The sequence below is a fragment of the Triturus cristatus genome, chromosome 1_2, assembly GCF_964204655.1.
Source record: "Triturus cristatus chromosome 1_2, aTriCri1.1, whole genome shotgun sequence".
NCBI lineage: Eukaryota > Metazoa > Chordata > Amphibia > Caudata > Salamandridae > Triturus > Triturus cristatus.
The window spans coordinates 222,175,725-222,194,755 of NC_140580.1; the positions used below are offsets into that span (position 1 = coordinate 222,175,725).

A 19,031-nucleotide genomic window follows, 5' to 3' on the forward strand; every position below is an offset into this window, starting at 1 on the left:
GTCCTAGTTAAAACCACAGGTAATGTCTGTGCCACCTTCCAGTTTTCTGAACAGAACGCAGGCCAGGGTGAGAATCTTGAACTTGTCCTTCCTGAAGGAGACGCTCAGAGGGCAAAAATCTAGGATTGGGAAAAAGTCTGCCGTAATTTTTCATTATCAGAAAATGATAGGAGTAACAACCAATTGTGATTTTTTTTAAACTGTATTCTCTCCCTGTTGCTCCTTTGGCTAAGAGAGCCTGAACTTCTCCTTTGAGAATTGATAAGTGGTCCTCACGAAGATACTGTGGTGGGGTGGTGGCGAGATGTCTGTGGGAAATGAATGAAAGGGCAGAGAATAACATTGTGCCACAATCTGGAGCACCCATTGGCCCAATGTAAAACTCCTCCATCCGAGGAGGTAGTAGGTGAATCAGCCTCCAACCAGGTGATTGTGGAACGCAAAGGTTAAATTATAAAGGTTTTGAGGCAGTTGTTTAAGGAGGGTCTGGGAAGGGGGGTGCTAGGTGGTGCGCAACCAAGATGGCCGCACACCAGTAAGGCTCCTACCTGACCGGATGAGATAATGTCCTCCATGTGCATCCTCTGCTGCTACTAAGATACGCAAACTGACCTGTGCGGTGTCAGAACCACTGAGACGTGAAGAATCCCGAGCTTCTAGCGCTGATTGAACCGATCCTGGTGACCGGAGAAAGTTCCCGCGGCTGGGCGTCCCTCTGACCCCTGGGTGGAGAGCGGCTGCCGCGGCTACGTGAGGCTGGTGCTGTGCAGGCCCTGCGAGTGGCGGTGGCGGTCCAGCTCGGAAGGTTGCGGTGTTGGTGTGGACGCGCTGAATAACGGAGCGCTGAGAGGTCCGCGATCGGCTTTGGCTGGTGATCTCTGTGACACCGACTCGGGAGCAGCTTGAAGAGTGCCCGTCATCCAGCGGCCGATCGAGTGCGCGGCCCGGGAGTATTTGGCGGGCGGCACATCTCTGCAGCGACGGACACCGGGGCGTGTGGTGGGCCCCCCTGCTGAGGATTTGCTTTGGAGGCTGACGCAGGAGCCCTTTTTATGCTGGCGGGGCGCCTCTGACAAGGTCGTAATTGGAGTCCTGACCCGATTGGTCTTTGCCGCCATTTTGCGTGCTGGGAGGTGAGTCCGCTCTTGCTGCGAACTGTCTGACTGCCCCCCACCGAAGGATTGGAAGCTGCCCAGGGGTGCATGGTGACAAGCAGCGAATCCTCTCCCGGCGGATATATGACAACCGTCAGAGTGAAAGCTGCCTTGATCCCCGACGAGTGCATTGAACGGCAGCCATTGAGGCCACGGGGGGCATTTGATGGTGCGAATGACTGTTTCCAGGGCCATACATACTATGGTGATCCCCTGATACCTTGGGTGAGCAGGAGGACACCTTCTACAGTGCACGCAGTCTGAGGGGATCTACTGCTCTGTGGTGCCACCAGGGTGGGAGTGATGAACTGCTGTGGAGTATCGCTGTGAGGCCCCGGGAAAACGGCTGAGAGACCCTGTCGGTCTGAAGAGGCTAAAGGGGAATACTCCCTCTGCGCTTTGAGGTGCCCGGGGTGTTCCGCGGGCCGATTCAGCTTGCCACTATACCTGGGGTGCCCGTCGTGACCTCAATATGGGCCGCACTGACACCAAGCAGGCGAAATTGCTCTTCGAAGCGCGCAAACTACCCAAGTCCACCTCAGCTGACCAAGCAGACACTGACAACATGGACACCCAGGAGGAGGATTGGAAGTCGCTGCTGCTGGGTATGAAACAGAGTCTCAACAATTGCAGAGAAAATAGACACTATGAATGCCCGCATGGATTCTTTTAACAAGCTGGATCATCATGTGCAACGGATCACGGAAGCAGAAACTAGGGTATCAGATCTGGAGGACGGAGCTACGGCCCATAAGGCGCAACTCTCGCAGATGGATCGGCTGCTCAAAATAATCGCAGACAAGAACGAGGAGTTGGAAGCCCGATCCCGAAGGAACAATGTGCTCATCCTGGGGTTGGCGGAGTCGGCCAATACAGGGCGCATGGAGGACTTCATTGAAAAGCTGGTGGTGGATTTGTTCGGACGTGACTCCTTCTCGGCCCACCTCATGGTGGAGCGCACACACAGATCCCTGGCGGCTCGCCCGCCCCCAGGAGCGCCGCCTCGCCCAGTGATCGCACGGCTCCTAAACTAGGGATGCGGTGCTACGTCTCGCTCGAGAAAAGAAGCAGATGCACTACGAAAATACCACGCTGTCCTTTTTTCCAGACTTTACACAATCAGTACAGGATGCGAGGCGCAAATTTGTTGCCGTGAAGAAGAAGTTAGAGGCACAATCGATTCCCTATGCCATGCTGTACCCAGCAAAACTGAAAATCACGCACCAGGGACGGCAACATTTTTTTCAGAATCCTCAACAAGTTGAATACTTCCTTAAGAAGCAGCGTACTAGCACACCATCGGGAGCGGGAGCACGATCACGGTCCGGATCGCGGTCTCCTATGTCAAACCCGGACTGAACTGAACACCTGCGGCAACACAAACATGGACACTCGGTGACCGGCGATCACAGCGCTGTCGGACTTTGGTGATGTACTCAGATTTATATAGCATGTATACTGTTCTCGTCTGGACTCTCACCTCCCTCCTGCCGCAGCTGCCCGCGTTTATAGCGGAGTAGTAGGTGGGTGCAACAGTGGAGGAGAGTGGGTATGGTGGGTGCCCCTAGTGTTTTTCCCACAAGGGTGCTCCCCTAAACCTCCTACAAGGAGGAACAGTGTTAGACGGGTTGATGTTCTTTCAGGGGGGGGGGGGAGGGGGTGCAAGTGCCCGGTGTGTTGGGGTGCCGGAGTGGGGGGGGGGGGGGTTGGTTACTCACCCAGTTGGTCAGCAGGGAGCGGATAGCATTTCAGTCCACATATGTTAGCTGTAAGTATGGTAGAGGGCACACGGGACATTACCAGCCTGAAAGTACTATCTTGGAATGTACGGGGTCTGAATAACCCTAGGAAAAAGCAGCAGGTACTTAACTATCTAGACAGGCACCATGTAGCCATTGCTATGTTACAGGAAACGCATTTGCATGTGGACGCTGCTCCCCCTTTTGCAACGAAATGGGCCTCACACCGTTACTTCGCGTCCTATTCTGGATACTCTAGAGGCGTGGCCATACTTACTAAACGCGGGGTGGGGTTTGTACCAGGTGGGCCGGAGGTGGACAGTGGTGGGAGGTTCTGCCTGGTGTGGGGGAGGCTTAACTCACATGAGGTGACTTTTGCAAATTTCTATGGCCCTAACTCAGACGATCCACAACCCTTACTCTCACTATGGGACAAAATTCAGGCGTTAGGCACAACATATGTCATTTGGGGGGGGGGGGGGGACTTTAACACGGTGATACAGCCCAAGGTGGACCGATCTCGTGCTACGCCTGCGCATTACACAAACAAGCAACGAGCATTCAAGGATGTGCTGGATACCAGCTTCCTTCTTGTGACGTGTGGCGGTACACACATCCGACACAGCGAGAAGGCACGCATTACTCGGTGGTGCAAGCGTCCTGGGCCCGACTGGACTACCTCCTTGTATCGGTTGGGATGGCGCATTGGCTCTCGGATGTTGCTCATCTAGCGCGTACATACTCTGATCACTCCCCCGTGATGATGACCATGCAGCCCCCGACTCAACATAGTCTGTATCGCACTTGGCGTCTTAATCCCTTGTATCTCCAAGACACAGTCTTCCGCAAAAAACTAGAGCAAGATATTAAAGAATTACTTGAGCGCAATGTGCACTCTGTCTCTAGTCTCACTACTGTTTGGGAGGCATTTAAAGTTACGGCCAGAGGCTGGTGCATTTCCAAAGGAGGGGGTGTCCTCAAAGCACTGCGAAGGGACCTTAATACGCTAGAAGGCGAACTTAAAACGCTGGAAGCAGCACTCCAGGTGTCTCCGGACGATGGAGCAAGTTGAGCCAAACTGAGGGAAACACTCACAGAGTATGAGGAAGCAGCGAGCAGAGAGAGTAGATTTCGGGGGAAACCATACCTGGCCAGAGCTTATGGGGAAGGGGACCGCCCTGGGAAAGTATTAGCGCAGCTGACTAGGCCCCCTAAGTTTTTCAATTATATCAAGGAGGTGGTGGATATCCAGGGTAATGTGCATCGAAACCTCTCTGACCAACTGGAGGTGTTCCGAAGTTACTATAACGTACTCTATACTTCACATAGGGGGGACCCGCTGGATCTGCCGTTATATTTGGAGGACACAGCTCTGGCATGGCTGGGACCCACACAACAAAAAATTTTAAATTTGGAATTAGAAGTGGACGAGATTGTCGAGGCCATAATGACTATGAAATCAGGGAGGGCGCCGGGCTCTGATGGCCTACCAATAGAATTTTATAAAGCATACGCGCCAATTTTAGCGCCGATCTTGAAAGGCGTGTTTTATGCGGCGCTAGAGGAAGGAACACTGCTGACAATTATGCGGGAGGCCCAAAGTATCTCGCTGTTAAAACCTGGCAAATCCCCAGTACATTGTGAGTCATATCGGCCTTTATCCCTACTGAACTGCGACACTAAAATCCTCGCAAAAGTTTTAGCAATTCGTCTCAGTCTCCTAATGGAGCGCCTGGTGCTTCCAGACCAGGCGGGCTTTATTCCAAATCGCACCACGGCTCACAACCTTCGTACCCTATTCGCAGTCCTACAGGACATAGACCCCAAATGCTCAGCAGTGACGGTCTTCCTTGACGCCACTAAAGCGTTTGATTCTGTGGAGTGGAATTATCTGATAGGTACTCTGCAATATATGGGGATGCCGTTTTCCCTCCTGAATTGGATTAAACTGCTGTACACGCAGCCATTGGCGAAGGTACTACTGAATGGCGCCCGCTCCACTCCCTTTCTTGTCTCTAGAGGCACGAGGCAGGGATGCTCGCTCTCCCCAATCTTATTTGCTTTAGCCATCGAACCCTTGGCTGCGAAGCTTCGACAACATCACAAGGAGCGCTCTTTGATCTACCCCGCCAGGCAATTTCTAATCTCATTATATGCGGACAATATGACCCTGTATATCAAAAAACCTATTGAGAATCTCAACCCAGTGTTGCGTGAAAGTACCAAATTTGGCGCCATATCGGGAATCCAAATAAATTGGGGTAAGTCTGCGGTGTTCCCACCTCATGGCTAATACCAAACAGTTCCCAATGGACTATCCCTTAGTCTGCGAGAATGAGGAGTTAAAATACCCAAGGGTGCAGATAACTAGGGACAGGGGTGCATTGATGTGGGCCAACTAAGGGGTGGCTCTAGATGGGGTAACTGACCAGATTGCCAGGTGGATCCGCCTTCCACTGTCAATGGCGGGGAGGATCTCCCTTATTAAGATGGTCCTACTCCCTAAGCTTCTGTATCTCTTTGTCAACATCCCCTATCATCTTGGACGATACTTTTTGAATAGGCTAAATTCACAACTTACACGACTTATATGGGGAGGGAAACAGGCGCGACTTAGCCTAGTCACGCTGATGTTACCGTATCAGCAAGGAGGATATGATGTTCCCAACTTTGAATGCTATTACTATTGCGCACAGGCACATTTTGCAGTTTACTGGCTCCATCCGCCTCCCTTCATGCCGCACTTAGCGGTGGAAGATGGCTATATGTCTCAGATGCCCCCAGAGGGGTACCTCTTCACCAGGGTGACGGGGCGAGAGCGCGACCCTTACACAGTGGATTGTACGATTGCTGCGTGGGGCCATATTGCGCGTAGGCTGGGAGCCTCCATGATGTATTCCCCCAAAATACGCCTGCTGCGTAACCCATTATTACAGGTCACTCATGATGGGCTATGCTGCAAATTACTGGACAGTTTGCATTACAACACCTGGGGAGATCTCTATGTAGGGGGGCAATTCCGATCTCAGATACAATTTTTTGATGGTCGAGAGCCCACCACCATGGACAGTTTCATGTACACCAGGCTCCGGCAAAGTGTGAAGGCGGTTACCCCAGCGTTTCCGAATTAACCCGAAACGTTTGCTCCCCTTCATGACTTGCTACGGGTGGAAACCCCACGGCACGTCGTGTCAACACTGTATAAACACATCCGTAAAGGGACTCCCTCCCGCCTTCCAAAGGACAGACGGGAATGGGATAAGGATCTAGATGCTCCACTAGCGGACGAGCAATGGGAGCTAGGTTGCAGGCAGACAGAGGAGGTTATTAGTAACAGTAGGCTTCGCCTTATACACTTTAAGTATTTGCACAGATTATATCATACCCCTACTAAACTACATCATACCCCTACTAAACTACATCATACCCCTACTAAACTACACAAACTACTATTGAAGGAGCATGATCATTGTGCACGATGTGGGCAGCAAGGTGCGGACTTTCTACATTTAGCATGGCACTGCCATCAAGTGGCCACATATTGGGTACAAGTCTTTGAAGGGATATCCACTATGATCGGAGTACATATGGTCCCGGACCCGCTCATAGCTCTATTGGGCCTTATTCAGGGCATAAAAACAGTACATAAGAAATACTTAGCTATGGCACTGTTTTTGGCAAAACGGCAGGTAGCTTGTAAGTGGGGACGGGGCCGAGCCCCAAAATTCAAGGATTGGATAAATGAGATGACTACGTGGCAAGGTCACATGCATGATTACGCTGAACTGTTACCTGTGAACTCTCGACCGAAGAATATATGGGGACCATTAACTGCCTATCTTTGGGAATCTGAGGCATCCCAAGGAGCAGCCTTGGTAGGAAAGGAGGTGGGATCCGGAAAGGAGGGGGGCGCGGGTATCCAATTGAGATCCCCCCGAATAGGCGATGAGTCCTTGGGGAGCTGCAATGCTGAGTCTGTACATGGCTGTTGAGGACTGCGGGGGGCGCGGGTGGACTTGTCAGGTACCTGCCACAGGCGCGGGAGATCACATTCATCTGGCTGATGTCACTTGTAAAGAAAAGATCTGCATTTTGCTGACTTTGGATGACCCGTTTTTTTAGGGACCGTGTTGCTCTTCATGCACTGTATTTCTGTGTTACCCTATGACCAGTGGGTGGACTGTTTCACAAGCGGGGATGAGGGGGGGGGGGGGGGAGGGGGGGGGGGGGAGATGTTGGTCATATGTAGAGAATCTGCGCGGGAAGGTGTATGTTACTGACATAATATTTCAGCAATACCACGGTTGATTGTCATTACACTGATGTACTGTGCAGATTATCAATAAAGTTGCTTTGAAACCTAAAAAAAAGGAGGGTCTGGGGAAGAACGTTGTCCATGGAGCCCTGAGAGCGGTCGTTCTGTTCCACACCCATAGCCTCTAAAAGGCTGGGAGTCCTGTTGCAACCGAGGCAAATACTGCCTCTGTCTCTCATTTAAACCCTTCCAAAGCCTCGAATGGGGTGCTTCTGCTGTGGAAGTTGGTGAGCTAGTGGTGCTAAACCTAGAGGGCAGGCTGCGGCCTTACTCTCCATAAACCTCTAAAGGGCTGAGTTCACCTTTTCTCCTGAATAGTCTGGAGCCATCAAAAGGAATTCCCATCAAATAGAAAACCAGTTGAACGGATCCACCCATGGCGTCTAATAACACACGCACACAATGCTCTACCCAAACTATCTGTCAAGTCTTGGCCATCAGCAATCAAACTTTGTAAACCCTTAAGTGCGTCTTGAAGAAGAACAGGAAACCCATCCGATACCCTGTCCCATAAAGCATCGGAGTATCTTCCTAAAAGACAGGAAGTAGTAACAGGTCACATGGCGAATCTAGCCAAAGAAAATACCGTTTTTACATAAGCCTTCAATCTCTTAGACTCCGTGTTAGGAGGAGAAGTAGTTCAGGCATTGGGGTTAGTAAAACTAGTTAAAGCCTGTACTACAAGGCCCTCTGGGGTCAGTAGTTGAAGAAAATGCAGATCTCCTGTAGTCCAGATGTGCTTTTTAGCATTCCACCGATTTATTGGAGGGCAAGATCCTGGTTTAGACCAAGTGCCCATTAATACATCTATTAATACCTCCAGAAAGGTAATAAGGGTTCTTGTGAAGAAAGAGCTGGGCCCAAAACCTTTGTTGCCGGGTCTGGTGGCTTAGTGGAATAGTGCATCCACTGTAGGGGCTGTGTTCAACCTCATGGTCACAGGCTCAAATCCCGGCGGGTCCACTCAGCCCTTTAGCCTTCTGAGGTCGATAAAATGAGTACCACTGAGTTGGGTAACAATAAATATATGTTATTCCGCGCCAAGATACCCTTGGGTGAACGTGTACATCACAAATACACGTTATGTTATAGTCTTGACCTCCTATGTGTGGGCAGAATAAGATCAAGGCTCTCTGCCTCTCAACTTATTTCTGTCGCAAATGTCACTGCCTCTTCAGTGGGGATATTCAGTAGTGGCAGCCAGTTTCATTGAGGTGCCACACGTGTTGTAGAGGATGGTGCCAAAGGCGTTGCCAGGTCTGAATTTGGCTCATAGCCGATGTGGTTAACAGCCTCGAAACGAGGCCCAGATACACAGCTGGCATCGAGAAAGATCAGTCGATGCTTGAACAGCCAGCTGGATGCCCCTTGGAACAGAGGGGCCCAATGTAAGTGCGAATCTTTATACAGCTGCTGGAGCTGATCTAGCGTTGGAACAGAAACAATGCCGCAACTGGACCAGCATGAAGGGAGCAGCTCCATCTAGAGGTGCTAGGTGAATCACGCGACCTCAACTGTCCCGACACAGAAGAACCATGTTCAGATTTTTTTAATGTTCCTTACAGCTCCCTGTGGACATGTCTGACTTAGAGGAAATCCAATCTTGCTAACGGCCTCGATCAGTACAAAGTCTTTGTCATTGACCTCGACGCCGCACAATAGACATCATCCGAGAACAGGTCCTACGATCTCATATCTGTGACCACAAGCTTTGTCTCACTGTCGAAGATAGCCATCTTGTTCATCCTGGTGCATGAAAGCATGACTGAGTCAACCAGTACAAAGATGCCACAAGTATACATTGTGTAGATCCAAAACCGACATCTGTTGGTAACATGTGATATACAGCTTAAACTTCGATGGTTTAGAGGACATCTTACATACCAAAAAGCACAATTTTAAAAGAAAATTGCCAAAACTGTCAAACATCAGTTGAGCTCTGGATTAGCGTCAGTTTGTATGGAAAGAAAGGAACATACACCAGTGCAAGTAGGTGATTTATATTTACTGGCCCCAATGTCACATCCACGCGTATTGTAGGAGCATAAGGTGGCACAATGTCACCTACAGGGCTTGAAGGAATTGCTATGCAAACATTTTCAGATCCACTCTGATGCTTGGGGGTATTCAAAAGGTGAGGAATCTACAGTTGGAGGTCATGAATCATCGCAAACGAAAAATGCTACCATCTAAAGATGGTGTACTATCACGTTTGCAAATACAATTACTAAAAATAACACATTGCAAACACAAATAAAATATTAAATCAAAAGGAAATGAAAGCAGATATTGGCCAACCAGACTTCATAATAAACAAGCGGAGTGTTATCACAATCTTTGTACTTATAGTCGTTACTTACAAAAAGCAAGGCTGGCAGTAACTGCGCCCCTTTTACTGCCAGCCTTGCTTCTCATAAGCAAGGACTATAAGTACAAAGTGTGTGGTTACACACCGCTTGCAGGTTTTCAAAACACAAATAAAAGGCATTGTCATTTACAATGCCAATAGCTCAAACTCTCGCAAAAGCAAGACCTATTGCATTGCAAAAGCTTGTTTATGTGTGGACTGTGTTGTGCCTTGCTTTCATGGCGTGCTCTATGTCTCTGCACCACTATGAAGAAATCGGTGCGCTCCACACCAAACCACGCATGCTTTGGAACTTGTAAGTCACTGGCCAATTTCGACAGCCTGCACTTACCGAAATTGACCTCGAGAATACTGCAGGCGGTGAGGTGATTGTACAACACATTTTAACTCTGTTTAAAATTCTAATTGCGTTTGCAATGCGTCTCTTTGCAGGGCATCAATCCTATTTTCCATTTACCTCCAAGTCTGTTTGCTACTTGGAGCACAGCATTCTCATATTTGCCCACCCTATGGCAGCCTGGACTGTCGCAGTAAATCTCTGCATTGAGTTGTGTGGAGTGCTGCAGGCGTGGACAGAGTGTGTGCCGGGCTCTCTAACCGGACATGTCAGAACAGCCAAGGATGCTTCCCGCAAGAATGAAAGGAAGAGTTTTATGTGAACAGAGAAAACTCCTAAGAGCAAACATCAGCATTTTATCGCCGCATTAGGTCCCCTTCCCATTAAAACAGATACCACGGAATTGTTTATGTTGGAAAATTAAACAACTTATTCAAGTTTTATTTTTTAGCCGAGATTTCACGAATAGGAGCTGCACCCACCCCATTGAACCCTGGACATCTAACAACCCGTTTCCGTTCCTATGCATAATGCCATTCCCTCTTTCCGGGGGTAGGATCCTCGCCCCCGCTCTGCCCATGCTGGGGGTTGTAGGAGCCCTGTATACCCAGCAGAGTGGGTGTTGGCACTCTGGCTTCGGTGGAGGTGGGTGTGTCTGCCGCTTGCCGGTTCAGGCCATGCCCGCCCGCCTTCGATCGGAAGCGCCCGCTCCAGAAGGAGGGGTTTCACGCGGACAGGAGGGGGTTCCCCCGAAGCCACGATAAAAAAAAAAAAGTAAGAATGTCTCTTGTAGCCAGCTCAGCGCCGAGAGCGGTGCCAAACATATGCACGCGCTGCGGCCGGTCCGCCTGCAGGTACACGGTTAACAAGACTGGTGCCGGCAGGAGGGGGCGGTGCAATGCCAGCGCCCACTCCTGCTGCCCCGAGGCGCTGCACGCCCCCAGAAAACGTAAAGTAGGACACCGCAATAAAATGCACACGTACCGTCCCCCACGTCCTCGCCGTGCACAGAGCCCATGCACAATGTGCGTAAACAAGCCAGTGGTCAGCACTGCGCATGCAGAGACCCTCCTGCCCGACTCGTGCAAACCGGCTTCGGCTGGCTTCTGGGGATTACCTGTCAGATAGTGCCGGGCTGAAGCTGTCAGGTACTGCACGCAGCTCCTTTCCATGCGTACATTGCTATCATTACACGCGCTTCCACGCAATATTACTGCCTCAATTCACATATGTGCAAATAAAGCGCCTTGTTTTGCACAGAAAAGGCGCCCCAATCTATGCAGCTGTTCTTGTAAGGGAACGCTTCGTCGTTGATCGAGTGCTGCAAAACAATTGCGCGCCGGGTGCAACAGAACGCGCAAACATAAACAAGCATGCATTCACAACAGCATTGCAACTCCTCTCATTTTTGTATAAACAGCGTTTCCCCATGCTTTTCTGAAGCCTTCTACCTGCTTTCCCCGTTGCTCGCTCTCCGGTCCGGTAGAATGTAAACACACCCCCGAGCTCAAGCGCTCGCCATGACGTTTTTGTTTGCCTTTTTCTGCCGTGGCCTCGCCTGCCAAAAGGTTTCTTATCTTTATGGGGCCATGTGTTTGGCCCCATAAAGATAAGAAACCTTTTACTTCAGAAGGAAAGCAGGCGAGGCCGTCCAAGTGGGACGGCAGAAAAAGCCAAGCGAAAACGTCACAAACACCTCTTTCCCAATGGCTGGCCACCGTAACGGTGACGCCGGCCAATGGGAAAGAGGGGCGGGGCTTAATGCCCCTTACAGAAAATACCCACATCTCATTAAATCTCGCCAGCGAGACTGCGCATGCGCGCAGCCTACGCTTGGCGAGACCTAAAAAGGCTAAATGTTAGCCAGATGTGCACAGATAAATGCTGTCCCTCACAGTAAAGCGACCTAATGGCTGAAATGGGTTGACCAATCATTGCATGCTCTATGCTGTGGCGGGTAGAAGCAAAACGCGAATGGCACTTGAACAGACCAATGGGTTAAGTAGCTGACCAGGAATACCCATATGAACAAGTGACTTACATTAAGTAATGCTTTTTGTTGTAGGACACTAACCTCAGATTCCTCACCATTTTTCTCAGCATAGCTCCAGCGCCCCTGTAGGTTGGGTTGTGTGGTTCCATGGCGGCATCACCCCATGAGGGACATCATAGCCACATGTGTGTGCCACTTTTGTGCTCAGACATAATTTTTCTTCTTGAGTCAGTCTGCAGTGTCAGACACAGAGATTATTGACTAATCAGATGTGACAATATGAAGATTTTTGACCTTGCAAATAGATGAAGCAGAACCTTGCAAGGTAATCGGCCTGTGAAATGGCAAATAAAAAAACCCCGCAGGAATGAATGGGCAAAGTGCACTACCTGTCTGATCTGGCAATCACAGCACAAGTACTTTATAAACGTATGGAGTGTTGCCCACGTCACGGCTTGATAGAAGGAAGCAGCCTTGGTTGTGGTGGTATGAGCCCTCAGGCCCTCTGAGGGGTGCTGCTTGGCCAAAGATTTGCAGATCTTTATACAGAAGACTATCCACCTTGATACGGTCCTTTTCTACACTGCCTTACCCTTCTTTGTCTCAATGAATCCCACGAAGAGCTGGTTGTCCTATCGATGGTCTTCGGTATGATTAACGTAAAAGATCAAAGCAAATTTAGCATTCAAGTGGTGGAGTCTTTCCTCATCTTTCGAGAGGGATCACAGAGCAAAGAATGCTGGAAGGGTGCTGGACTTCCTAACATTAAAGGACATCACAACTGTTGGTAAAAACGCCACTCTAGTCCACACCACCAGTTTGTCCGGATAAAAAGGGGGTCTACAGTGGGTGAACAGACGGGGCCAGTAGCTCACTCACTGACCAGCTGAGGTTATCGTTAAGAGAAAAACTGTTTTGAGAGCCAGTAAGCGCAAAGGACAGCTATGTTTTGGCTCAAATGAAGTGCACATCAGGAAAGTGAGAACCGAATTAAGGTATCACTGTGGCATCACAAAGGGTTTGGGTGGGAACATGTGCCTCAGACATTTAACAACATACATCACAAAAGGTGATTTAAACAAGGATGGTTTGGCCAATAAAGGTAAAAAGCCTAAAAGGGCCAACGAGTAACCTTGTACTGTGGCCACGGAAACTTCTTGTTGGGCTGAAGAGAGCACAAAAAGCAGAACATGCGACAACTTTGCTTGTAATGGATTTATTTAACAGTAATCGATGCCTAGCCACTAAAGCAAAATCCCCTATTTCAGGAACCGGACATTGAAGTCAGTCAACTGTCGCCACTCAATATCCACGCTTAGAGCTGTAGAATGCAAAGGCCCGGGTGTAGGATCCTGCCCTTCTACTACAACAGAAGATCCTCCTGAAGCATCCCGATCATGGCCAGAAGATCTGGGTACCACTCTCCTGGCCCAATCTTTAGCTGCTAGTATGACTTGAGCCTGATCGTTCCGGATTATATTCAGAACTCTGAGAAGGAGAGGCAGCAGTGGTGCCCTGCACCACTCTAAGTGGAATGCTTCTCCAAGAGGCAGCCTTCTTGGGAATTCCAACATGCAAAAGTGTTGACAACTTTGTTTTCAGCAGTGGTGAAAAGATCTAGTCTGGGCTATCCCTACTGCTGGAAGACACAGTTTGCCACCTCAAGATGTAACTGCCATTTGTGATCTGCAGGGCATCGCCAACTAACTTTGTCTTCCCTGACATTTAAAGATCCTACCAGGGGGTTCACGACCAGGAAGATTCCCTGCAAACTCAGCCTGTTCCAGAGGTGCAGGGCCACCTGGACCAGGACCCCACTTTACCCTGCTTGTTGCAGTACCACATGGTGGTGGCACTGTCCAGGGGCACCTGGATCAGCCTCCCTTTGATAAATGGTAAAAAGGTCTTTACTGCCAAGCAAATGTCCTGCACATCCAAAAGACTGAGGAGGAGGAAGGTTTCTGAGGAGACCAGAGTCCCCTGATCTCTCCCTCTCAAATGAACGCCACGACCAAACAGCTATGCATTTGTCACCATTGTCCACTCTGGGTGTGTAGGGAGAGGGGTCTGCTGTTGGTTCAAATGCTGTCGAGCAGCCACCACTGCAAATCTTTTGGAGTCTCCTCCAAAACTGCAATGGAATCTGACAGGATCCCTAGGTGCTGAACCCATAAAGACAACAGATCTCACTGCACAGCCCACATATGCCATCTGGTATAATCCAATATAAGGATAAAGCAGGACAAGAAGTCTCAGAGCCATTCTTACTAAGAGCCAGTACCGAGGCTGAAACATCAGGATCATACCCTGAATGTCCTCGACTCTGACCTGGAAGGAAGGCTCGAAATTGCACCTTTTCCGAACCTCTGCAAAGGAGTCAGTTGTGACTTCGGCTTGTTGATCGAGAACCTAAAAGATGTTGGGAGGTTCTCTGTCGCATGGAGATAGTTTATGAATGACTGTGGCAAGCCACCCTTCACCTGCCAGTCAGTCATTGAGGTAGGAATACTGGCATCCCCAATCCCCGAAGATGTGCAGCAAACACTGACATTACTACTGTGAAAACTCAAGGGCCACTGGTAAGGCTGAAGGGTAGCAGGGGAAATTGAAACGTTGAATGGGCGGCTTTTGATCTTGTTCCACGCTCTACATTGTGGTTGGTCTTGCATGACTTGGGTATGCCTTGTGCCCTTCTAACACTGGTCATGAGACTCCACGAGCATAATTAGGCACAGATTAGGTGGGGTTCCCCTGGAAATGTTACCAGCCAGTTCCCAGTAGAGAGAGGGGTACACCAGGGCTGTGTCCTAGCACCCACCTTGTTTTCATTGTATATTAATGGTGTAGCCAAATTAATGATCGCAGCCAATATAGATGCCCCAATATTAGCTGGTGTTAAAGTACCCATTTTAATGTTTGCAGATGATACCCTAATTATTTCCAAGACCCCAAGTGGATTACAGAGGTAAATGTGTTAAAATCTAAATTCATGTCTTTTAATCAGCACAAAACTTTTAAGGGAAAACTTTTTATGAATAACCTACCACTTGAACAAGTGAGGGCATTTAGTTATCTGGGTGTAAATGTTCAACATGATTTGCATTGGAACCAGCAGACAGAGCTGGCAACGCTTAAACCCCGTCAATTGACTGGAGCTCTATGCTCTGAGTTCGCTAAATCATTTACCAAGCCAATTGCTCCAGTCCTCCGAGTCTATGATGTGAAGGTGGTTAGTTCTGCCCTCTATGGTGCTAAGATTTGGGGATTTGAGAATTTAACAAAAATGTCTGTATCTGAGAACAAGTTCCTACGTAATCTTATTAATTTACCCCAGAGTACTCCCATGTGTCCCCTCTTTTATGACTTAGGAATGAAACCAATTAATTTTATTGCTAATTTGCGCCCAGTGCTATATTGGAGGCGCCTGTGGACAACTCCTGAATTAAGAACATATGCCACAGGCCTTATGGATATTATCAAGTATGACACCTTTCATAAAATCAAATTGTTAACTGGAATCAGGGGCATTCTTGGAGAATTAGGAATGGAAGCACTCTGGGAGGATCCTCTCAACGCTAGTTTTCCATCTAAGAGGGCTCTCAAGGACAAATATTGGGAGATGGTTGCATTTAAGACTTACAGGACAAGTGCTCCACTTTCGCTCACAGGGATTTTCTTAGATTTTAAAGATGTAATTGGCCTTGAAGCATATTGGGATGACAAAACTAAGCCATTCGATAGGAAGCTCTATTTTCAGCTTAGAATTGGAAGCTTGCCAACTAGAGCATTTACATCGAGATGGTCCCAAGGCGGAATGGCCACCTGTCCTAGTTGCCCAGCATCCACGGAATCAGTTACCCATATTCTATTTGGGTGCCCAGCATACTCTGCCCCGGGCAGGGTATGGTCGAGACCCATGTGCAAGCTACTAGGTACTAGGAGTGGTGTGTTAGCAGTTAGAATTATCTGCACAAGTACCATTCCTTTTGTTTACATATCAGTGGCAAAGTTTCTTGGGTGGTCTTGGACTCTAAGGAGGAAAACGATTAGTGGTTGATTTGGAAAGATATGTGTTTTTTAATATCCTGTTTTGTATTATATTTATTATGAAAATATCGCATCTGCATTTTTAGACTATGAAGTTTTTATCGAGCAATGTTTTAGATTTTTTTTTTTTTTAAGCAAGGAGATGAATTTTTATGACTAATGCATGTATTGTGCTTTTATGACAATTGTCGAATAAAGCTTGCTTGAACTTGAACTTGAAACGTTGAATGCCGGCAACGCCTGTGGGACTGCAGGACAGGAATGTGAAAATAGGCTTTCTACCAGTCCAGCACCATCATCCAGTCTTCTGGATCCAGGGAAGATAGAAAGAGGGTGACGGCCTAAAATATGATGGAGGATTCTGTCCTCCTTCAATATAAGAGTAACATCCAGTCCCCATTTCTGATGCCAGGACCCTCTCTCTGGCTACTCTGTCCACAATAGCCTTGACCTCCTGCTGCTAAATGGAGAAATGGTCCTCAGACAGCCGAAATGATGCACTGATGTAGGAGGAATATGTGGCAGGTCTGAAAGGAATGGTAGGGCATAATCTTCCTAACTAATTGAAGCACCCACCTGTCCAATGTGATCCTCTGCCACCTGTGGATACAATACCTTATCATATCTCTAAGAGAATCGCAATGTTCCACCAACGGCAACCTAAAGTATTTTGTTGGTACTGATGGAGGCCTAGGACTCAGCAACGCAAGAGGGTTTGGACGTTGTCAGCCTGATCACAGACCACAAAAGAAAGGCGGGGGCAGTTTCTGTTCCATTAGTGGTGGACAATGACATTAACTTTGCTCCAAGCCCTATTTGAAGCCTTGAAATGGGCAATGTGGCCCTGCTTTCTTCTAAGAGCTCCAAGGCAGAGTCTATCCTATCTCTGAACGGAAGGGTACCATCAAATGGCACGCCATTAGTGATACCTGAACATTATTTGTGATAGCTGGTCTATCACATCCACAAGTGGTGCAGACAGCCCTTCCCAAGCAGTCACTGGTGCTCTGCCCAGATCGGATGTCATACTTCGCTGCGTCTCTACCATCTGGGATAATCTGGACAAGATTGGCATGAAATTTACCAGGGACTGCTGGCAAGATCTCTATAACCATATCCCCCAATGCATGCGAGGATCGTCCTAGGAGGCAACTGGCATTTAATGAATGAAGGGCGAGGCTGGCCGAGAAGAACATCCTCTTCTCGAACACCTCCATACATGATGATTACCTATCAGGAAAGCATACTAGGGAATGAGTCCAGGTTAAGGCCATTTGTTGATGCATGACCACCAAGCTTTCAGACGTAGACTCTTGCATACGGAGAGGGAAGATTACCAGGGGCAAGTCTGTCTTCTGACAACCAGACTGTTTGTTGACTGGTGAGCAAGAACCAGGCTTGGCCTAAGTACCCATCATTGAGCCTGTCAGAGCATTATTAAAATGAACAAGTGGTTATGTGGAGGGTTGCCCAGGTTGCAGGACCTCTGTCAGGAGACTAGTCTTTACTTGAACAGATGGAAGTTCCTGGTCTAAAACTCAGCAGCCCATCTGATCATCACTGCAAAAGCCTATTCCTCTGTGGAGTGGTGAGGGAGAGAGTTCAACTCAGTAGCCAGTGAAGTGTCGAACCAACTTGCGGCCAGTAAAAACTCAATTTGTATGCTCAATAGAACTACTGCAGTCTCTATAACCATTACTCTCCTAGGCTATCCACGATCCTGTCCTATGTATTATACAAGCCTCTACCTACCCTCAAAGCCTTCTGTGCTCAACCTGACAGTCACTACCTCCACAACACCATTGGAACCTCCCCACTTCTGCTTAGGTCCATGTGTTCATTATCTTTACAATTTCTGTGAAAATGTTTTCACATCTGTAAATGTAGTAAATGTTGAACTTCCTAAATTCATACTGCCCCATTCTCCTCTGATTCTTTCTTCACCACCTAACAATAGGCACATCTTTCTAGATTGCCAGCTTGCCATAGCTTATTCTTATAGTAAGTAATAATCAATAGCCCATGTATTAGAAGTGTTGTAATAAATGGGAGCATAAGGTCCCAGTATAAAAGCCCAACTATAATTTTATTACAATCAAGTTGTGATCTCTAGTCACCTGTGTGATGAGTGATGTCATGTTGTTCTTTGTTACCACTGCGCCTTTAGTTTTGGCCACAGATGCCAGTTGGAAGAAGGACCTAGCAAAGCTGCTAAGCTCCTGGATGGGGTATATTATTTGTAACCAGTAACCTTTAAGTAAAAGTAACTATTCCTACCAGTACTTACTAGAGCCTGAAAAATCACCACATGCACATCACATAATGATGTATTATAGTGCTCTGAAGAGAACAAGCAGAAGACCTACGGGGTACTACAAAAGAAAATGAAGACATTATGTTACATGCGTTCTCTGGCATTCCACCATACACGAAATAAAAATCCCAACAGGAGAATGGCTAGGACTTGAAAAATGTCATTCGCAAGCAGAGTTGCCTGAAAACTTTCCTTGAATCAGATAGTTGGTCAGGTTTTGGCCAAGAGATTTAGCAGTAATATTTTCATGGTAAATATTTTTTAGGGTGAGCACATACGGGTACCATTTTTTTTTTTTGCGGAATCTTCCCTCGAAAGTAGGCTTTGCCTACTTGCTATTTTCATCCCTCTATTTCTTCTACCAACTATCAAAACACCATGAGGTATGTAACATTATCTTGAAGTCATGACCTTCTCTTGGGCCATAAATTACATGGAGGCTATAGTATACAACTTGATTTGGTGGTATGTGTTGAGCAGTTTACTTTTAAAATGCTACCCATGCAGAAACACCATACTGCGTCCTCAATCCACCTCTAATTACTCTAATTATGCGGTTACATCAGAGCTAAAAAAAAAGAAACCCTTTGCTATATATGAAATCACAATAAATATAAGCAGGTCATAAAGGTCAACACTGTCCCACCCATCTCCTAACATCCGTAATGAATATTAGTTAATTGATGCTACAAATTAGTGATCCACATACAATTTTGAGCTCCAAATGTAATTTTACATTTACGAGCAATGGGATGCTAGTTGGA

The 19,031-nt window shown here is 47.9% G+C and overlaps 1 protein-coding gene across 10 annotated transcripts in view; it reads right to left on the bottom strand.

Moving 5' to 3' along the window:
• The window catches only part of SEC24C (SEC24 homolog C, COPII component), a 1,178,749-nt gene that overhangs the window by 125,511 nt on the left and 1,034,207 nt on the right, over positions 1 to 19,031 (bottom strand). The window lies entirely within an intron of this gene.